Here is an 8753-nt window from a genome sequence, read left to right on the forward strand (position 1 = left end):
TTGAACTATAAAACTGCTGCTGGAAAACAATGGGAAAACTCTGGGAGACATTGGTGGTAGGCAAAGACTTCATAAATAAGAACCCCAAAGCACAGTTAATAATCCCAAAATGGACAATTGGGATTACATCAGATTAAGGTTTCTGCATGGCAAAAGACACAGTAATTAGAGTGAATAGACAGCTCTCAGAATGGGAAAATATTTTTGTAAACTATGTGTCAGTTAAGGGACTGATAATCAGAATACACAAGATGATCAACCCTATTATAAGATGGGAGAATGAGTTGAAAAAAATCACTCTCTAAGGAAGACATATGAATAACCAAAAGGCATATAAATAAATGGTCAACATCTCTCATTGTAAGGGAGATGTACATCAAAATCACAATGAGATACCACGTAACCCCAGTCAGAATAACTAAGATTAAAACAAACAAACAAAAAAAGATAAGTGCTGGCAGGGGTGTAGTGAAAGGGGAACTCTAATATACTGCTGGTGGGAATGTAGATTGGTTCAGCCACTGTGGAGAACAATTTGGAGATTCCTCAAAGATCTACAAATAGAACTACCAAATGATCCAGCAATCCCACTCTTTGGTATCTACCCAAAGGACAGAAGAATTCTTAGTTGGAAAAGTGCTTGTACATAGATGTTTATTGTGACATTATTCACAATTGCTAAGACAGGGAACCAACTCAAATGCTCACAAACAGATGAATGGATTGAAAAAATGTGGCACGTATACTCTGTGGAATACTACTCAGCCATTAAAAACAACAAGACCCCAGCTTTTGACAAAAAGTGGATGAATATGGAAGATTTACTGCTGAGTGAAGCAAGCCAGGCTATGAAGGAGAGACATTGTATGTCTCCACTTAATATATGCTGAATGTACACACTCTATGGCTGAAACTGAATGACTAAAGGATATAGAAATGTAGTAAATTGTTGTGAATACCAGATACAGTGTGGGAAGAGGGTGGTTGAAGGAATAGAGTCTGGGAAGGACATTAAGGAGACAAATAGAGAGGCAAATCATTTATGGGACAGAGAAATGGGTTATTATCTATTGAAAATAACTTTATAGTATTGTTAACTGGACTGATGAGAAATGTACACATGTTGGAATATTCACTTTGCAAGCTAAGTAACATGTGATTGAATGTATAAAAGAAATTGAAAAAAAAAACCTAAAAAAAAGAAAGCTGGTTGTCAGGGACTTCAGAGAGGAAAATGGGAATATAGTACTTTAATAGATATAGAATTTCCATTTAGTATAATTTCCATTTAGATTTGAATGATGGGTAGTAATGATTCTTGTACAACAATGTGGATGTACTGATACCACCAATTATACACTGAAAAATGTTTTAAATGGTACATTTTATTATATATATTTTACCATAAAAAAAACCCTTATGGTTAAAAAAATGGGGATAATAAAAGTATCTGCTTTCTTTAAAAAATTATTTGCTAATTGGCATGTGTAAGTCATTGCAGCTTCAATGAAGTTACTTTCATTCATCTTGTAAAATAGTGGTAATGGCCTTTGTTTGCTTTTCAGGAATTTGAAAATTTCATTTGAAAATTTTAGTGAGCAGCATATGTTTAAGGAATTTGTATTTCTAATACATATTTTCAAATGATAAGGAAGTGTATTTACTTAATATTGATTTATCAGTTTAATGAAAGCAACTTATTTTACAGGATGTATTTTTAGGCTATGGAGGAACAAAAGAGGTAAAGTCTCATTTAAGCCCACAAGATCTGTGCATGTGTTGGTGCCTCTGACAGTGGCTGTAACTGAGATAAATCTGGGAACTCCAGCTCCCTCAAGTTCTCTGTGTATTCAGCTCCACAAAATCCAAGTCTAAATTAAAAGGGGTTGAAAGAGAGTCAAATCTTTACTGGAGTCTCTTGGTAAAGGTCAATAGAGATATATAATTAATAACTTGACTCATTTTATCAGCACCCTTTTCCCAACACCTCCCAACCATCATATCTTTTACATGCTGCAGTCACAGTAAGCCTTTATTTTAAACATTGACTATCCCAAGGAATCTTGATTTGATTAAAATCAAACATATAGGGTCAGTCAGTGGCATGGTGGTTAAGGAATTGGTTCCCACATGGCAGACTATGTGGTTTGAGTCCTAGGCCTAGAGGCTTTGAAAACTATGCCGGGCATGTGTATATGTGTTCCCAAAATCTAGGGGATGATTTCTCACTTTTCCTCTCTCTGTGTCTCTCTCCTATGAGCCCATAAGTGCATGTGCCCTATGCAAACAAAAAAATCAAGCAAATAGGCAAACAAAATTGAAGAAACTGAGTCTTGCGACTAAGTTTTTACTCTCATTTTATCTTTCAGCTTCTATATTTTATGCTTTTAATTGACTATATATTTGCCCTTCTGTTTAAAAAAACCCACTTTTTCTTTTCCCTCTGTTTGTCTCTCAGTTCATTTGCCAATTCTGTGTCAAAAACAGCCCAGAAGCACAACCAGAGTTCTCTGAACTCATATATGTGTGTGTGTGTTTGTGTGTGTATATATATGTATATATATATATATATACATATATATATATATGTTTTAACATCCTAATATTTTTTACTTTGCACTTTAAAATTTTTCATTTAATCACTGTACATGTATCTTTACAGTGTCTAAAATTTTTTTCAGCATAAATACAGTACATATCAATCGATTCAAAGATATTACCATAGACATTATTATCAGTAGATAACTTTTCATTCCTGTGTCTGTTAAATGTTTTTCCCCCTATCCCCTCCTTCCTAACCCATGTTACCCACCCCCTGTAGTGTCTCTGGTATCAGTTGTCTCTGCTATTGTACCTTCCCATCTCTTAGTTCCTGTTATGGAGTGCAGGCATTCAGTACATACTGAGCAGAGACATACAATGTCACTCTTTCTTGGACTGGCTCACTTTGCTTAGCATTGAATTTTCCATCTTCATCTCACTTTGTATCAACTGTGTGTCTCATTGTTTTTTATGCCTGAGTAGTATTACATAGTGTATTTATGTCACAGTTTTCCAATCCAGTTATCTGTTCTTGGGCATTTGGGTTGATTCCATGCCTTAGATATTATAATAATGCTACAATAAACATGGATATGCAAGTGTTTTACTGACTGAGCATTTTTCTATTTCTTTAAGAGATTTTTGCTGTAGGCATGTGTGTTTTCTGGAGAGAGAGAGACAAAGACAGTGAAAGAGAAAGTGAGAAATCACCCCCTGGGGTGATGGCCACGTTGTAATCTCTTTTCCTCCACTCTCCTCCCAGCATTTTGGGCATGCATGCACATGCACCCAGGGTAATTTTCAAGCCATATGAGAACCCAGGGACATAACTGCTATGCTATCTGCTGGTCTTGACTGAGTGTTTTTCTATCCTTCGGGTAAATACCCAGGAGTGAGATTACTGAATCCTATGATAGTTCTATTTGTAGGTTTTTGAGGAACCTCCATATTGTTCCATAGCGGCTGTGCTAATTTACATTCTCACCAACAGTGTAGGAGGGTTCCCTTTTCACCACAGCCTCACCAGCACTTACCATCCTTCACATTTTTAATCTTAGCCATTATAATTGGCATTAGGTATCTCAATGTGGTTTTGACTTCCATTTCCCTTATGGTAAGAGATGTTGAGCATTTAAAAAATATATATATATATATGCTTTATGGCCATTTATATGTCTTCCTTAGAGAGTTGCCTATTCAGTTCATATGCTTTAAAAAAAAATTTTTTTTTTGCCTTAGGGCACATGAGCTCACCAGAGAGAGAGAGAGACAGAGACAGAGACAATGAGAAGGAAAGTGAGAAATCACCCTCCAGGGGGGATGGCCATGCTGCAATACCTTCTCCATTCTCCTCTCGGGATCTTGAGCACACAGGCACACATACCAAGAGTGATTTTCCAGCCATTGGGTCTAGGACTTGAACTGTGGTTGGTCATTGGAAAGTTCAGCGACATAACTGCTACTCCATCAGCTGGCTCCTCATTGACCCGTTTTTAAATTGGATTGTTATTTATTAATAAGTAACGAGTTCCCTGTATATCGGGTTATCAGTCCCCTATCTGAGTCATAGTTTGCAAATATATCCTCCCATTCTGAGGATTGTCTCGTCACTTTATTTACTTATTTTTACAATCCAGAGCTTTTTAGCCTAATGTAGTTCCATTTGTCTATTTTTAGAATTATTGCCTGTGCCTTGGGGGTCTTATTTAAGAAACCTTTATCTACTCCAATCTCCAAGAGTTTTCTGTTTCCCACCACTAAGTGTATAGTTTAGGATTTTACATTTACATCTTTGATCCATTGTGAATTGATTTTTGTTAATGGTGAGACATAGGGGTGCAATTTCGTTTTTCTGTAGGTGGATATCCAATTTTTCCAGCATCATTTGCTGAAGAGATTTTCTTTTCTCCATTGGATTATCTTGTGCCCTTGGTAAAAAATCAGCTGGATGTATGTTTTGACATTTATCGCTGAGTTTATATTCTGTTCCGTTGTTCTATATGCCTGGTTTTGTGCCAATAGCATGCTGGTTTTATTTTTGCAGATTTGTAATGTATTTTGAGGTCAGGAAGTGAAAATTTATCTTTTGAAGTTGAGAAAGGACAGGGTTCTTGTAGGAAATGCAGAACAATGCAGAATTCTTGTTAATGCACTGGGTAAGGGTAATAGATATTTTAAATATGTATTTATAAATTAATATAAATTTACATAAATTCTTTGTTGTTATTTCTTATCTCTCCAAAGGAATGACTTAATTGTGGTTTTGGGAATGTGAAGTCTTATGTGAAATCAGACTTGGGTAGTTGTAGGAAGTCGCTTATTTATTTTTTTATTAGTACTCAAAAGTGTTTGCTTCATTTTTTTTCAAAGTGTATTTATTCTATGAGTGAGAGAGCCAGAGAGAGAGAGAGAGAGAGAGAGAGAGAGAGAGCATATTTCTAGCAGGGTAGATACCACAACCAACCTCCAACATCTCCCAGCTGAGATTATGGGAACAAATGTGCCCAGTTTACTCAGGGTGGAGAATAGTTAGCTCTTCCAGATAGATCTGCCTCACATAGCATCAAATTTTATCAATGTGCCACTGACCAGCTTTTCTTCTTATTTTCTTCAAGCATTTATCAAGTGCCTATTTTGTGCCCCAGATTTGTACTGCTGACCAATACTCTTTAATACTGGCTTCAAGTGTCTTCATCAATTTGTGCATATATACTTTAGTAGGCAAATTAGATATTTACTTTAAGGAGAGGAGGTACTCCCAAATATCTACTTTCTGTAAATACTGAAAGCCTTGATCCTGAGGAAATGCCTTTTTAAATTAGGGTAAGTATCAACTCACCACCTTGGAGTGTCATTTTGAGTTGCATATTTACAGGGTTTAGCAGGATAAGCCACTTTCTATGGCTGAGCACCATCTTGTGGATAAATAAGGAGTGTGGTAGCATAATAGGGATGTTGCAGCTGTGCTTGGGTCAGAATTTTTTGTTTTGTCACTGACATTGGGTAAGCTCCTTAACTTACCTGTGCCTCATTTTGTCATCTGTAAATGGGAGTAATCTACCAGCCCTGTGGCACCTAATTTAATAGTGAACACAAAGAAACTATTGAATACTAATATGAGATCATTGTATATCAAAATTGAGAGCTTTTGACAAACAGAACTGATTGGTTAGATAAGACATAATAAAAACAATAACATTAAAAGTACAGCCTTTATTATAAAAAATATTAAGACTCTTATTATGCTCAATTCACAGGTGATGAAACTGAATTTGTCCAGCGGCTCATTGTTAATGAAGGCAGAGCTGAAAACAAACTCAAATCTGATGTCACGACAGGAAATCAGAAATCGTAACTTCTGTACAATTCTGCGAGAGGGTAGAGCCTAGACATATAATTTTATAGTGTGTGTCTGTGTGTTTGTGTGTGCACGTGGGCATGTGTGCATGACACAAGGGGAGCAAGAGAAAGGTGTGTGGAGGTATGGCCATTGTCTTTAAACTGATAAACAGGTGTCATAGGAGGGGGATACCATGCTTCTGGCAAGTGAATTCAGATGTTACAACGTTTTGGTGAATAGGTCTCTGCCCATTTATACCAAGTAATTTCCTAAGAGTCAGAGTTATCCAAATATGAAATGCCTGCCCATGGAGATAATCAAGTCTTCATCATTAGAGCTATTTAATGCAAGTCTGGTAATATTTGGTAGAGATTGTGTCTAATTGAAAGACACCTTTGAGGTCTTTTCAAGTCTTAAGAGTCAATATTTCCACAGTAAATTTTGAAATGGGATAGTCTCTCAACTGCAATAGAATTTATGGCAAGGGGTCGGCAGGTGGCATGGTGGTTAAGGTTGCTGGACTCCCACATGGCCGACCACAGTTTGAGTCCCGGACCTGACGACTTGCTTTCTCTCTCTCTTTCTCTCTCTCTCACTCTGTCCCTCTCTGGTCAAGTTAAATAAAATAATTTAAAAAAAAATAAAGAATCCATGGTAAGGTGATCCTTCAGTGGGAGTTGCACATTAGGTAGCACTAGGTAGGACTTTTTGCTTGTTTGTTTTTAAACAAGTTTCAAAATTGTTTAAATAAACTAAAAAAGGTAAGTAGGATTAGGTGTCTGAAAACAGCCACAGACAGGAGGAAGATGAAAGTGACTAGATTTTGGAATGTGATGCTTTCTCATTGCGTCTTGAATTAATACTCCTGCCTTCAGATCGAATCCTTTCTTCCCATGCACCTCTGCGGAACAGCTTTCACTCTGTTCTCTGCCTACTTAGCCGGCAGTAGATACCATTGCATTGGTTTTGAACTAACATGTCACAGATTCTCCATCTTGAGAAACAGGAAAGGAAAAAAATCTTACTTTTTTTTTTTTTGAGAGATTTTTTCTATAGGGCATGTGTGCTTGTCAGAAAGACAGAGACAGAGAGACAGAGAGAAAGCGAGAAATCACCCCCCAGGGGGGATGGCCATGCCACAGTCCCTTCTCCTCCATTCTCCTCTCAGGATCTTGGGCACATACGCACGAGCATCCAGCATGAGTTTAAGACACCGGGCCCGGGACTCAAATTGTGGTCGACTACATGGGAGTCCAGCGACATAGCCATTACATCAACTGCTGGCCCCCAAAATTTTACTTTTAATTCTGCATATATTTGGTACTTATCATCTCCAAAGGATATGATTTATCCATTAAACTGTCACTCCCAATCCCCTCAACTCCAGCCTCTAGCAGTCATTGATATGCTTTCTTTATAGCTTTACTTCTTCCGATATTTCACATTAATAGAATTATACAATATGTGACCTTTGGTGCCTATCTTCTTTCATTTAGTATAATGTTTTATTTACTTATTTATGATAGAACATTTGGATGTGTGCGTGTGTGTGTGTGTGTGAGAAGGAGAGGAAAAGAGAGAGAGATGAGAACCTTCTACAGAGTCTTACAATGCCAAAGTTCTCATCCTCCGGTCCTTCAGCCTCCTGAATTTTAGGCACTGCATATAGGCCTGGTATATTTTAGACTGGCTGAGCGGGAGATTCAAACCTCTCTTTCCTTGTGGGATCTGGCTTTTCTTGAGCAGCACATTACTGTTGCACCACAGAGCTGACCCAGCCTAACTGAGGTACACCCATGTCATAGCATTCATCAGCACTTCATTCATTTTATAAGTGAATAATACTCTATTGTATAGATATACCACATTTGTTCATTAATCCAACTGTTGGTGGACTTTGGCATTATTTCCATCTTTTGGTTGTTGTGAATAGTGTAGAAGTTTTTTTTTTGTTTGAATACATGTTTTTAATTATTTTTTTCCCTTTAATTTTTGCTAGTGGGCATGTATACCCAGAGAAAGACAGAGAGAGAACGGAGGAAGCACTCTCCATAGGAATGGTCACACTCCAATCCCTTCTCCTCCATTTCTCCCTCCTTTCAGGACTATGGGCATGCATGCACATGTGTCTGGCAAGTTTCTCAAGCTGCAAGGTCTGGGATTCAAACTGTGCAGTCAGCCATGTGGGATGTGGCTAACTAAATTAGTATGCCATGCAGCTAGCCCACGTATTTTAAATTCTTTTGGACATTTAATAGGACTGGAACCACTATTATATGGTAACTTTACATGTAAGTTTTGAGGAACTCCTTCCATAGGGGCTGAACCATTTTACATTCCTAGTAATGTACAAAGGTTCCGATTTCTACACATCCTTGTCAAAAGTTATATTTTAAAAAAAGTTATAGCCATGCTAGTGAGTGTGAAATGGTATTGCATTGTGAGTTTTATTTATATTTCCCTAGTAACTAATGATATTGACTATCTTTTTGCCTGTTTTTCTTGGCCACTTATACAAGTTCTTTGGAGAGATATCTATTTCTGTTTGCAGCCCACTTTTATTTTTATTTACTTTTTGAGAGATTTTTGCTATAGGGTGCATGCACTCATCAGACAAACAGAGAGAGACAGAAAGGGAGAAGTCATCCCCTGGGGGATGTCCATGCTGCAATCCCCTGTCCTCCATTTTCCTCTCAGAATCTTGGGCATACACGCACATGTGCTTGGCATGAGTTTTAAGCTGTCCAGTCTGGGATGTAACCATTGTGCCATCTGCTGGTCCTGTAGCCCATTTTTAAATCGGCTTTATCTTTTTGTTGTTGACTTGTAATAGTTTTTTATATTAGGTCGTTGGGGAAGTCATGATATGTTT

Source organism: Tupaia chinensis, unplaced genomic scaffold (genome assembly GCF_000334495.1).
Source record: "Tupaia chinensis unplaced genomic scaffold, TupChi_1.0 Scaffold000228_1, whole genome shotgun sequence".
Lineage (NCBI taxonomy): Eukaryota > Metazoa > Chordata > Mammalia > Scandentia > Tupaiidae > Tupaia > Tupaia belangeri.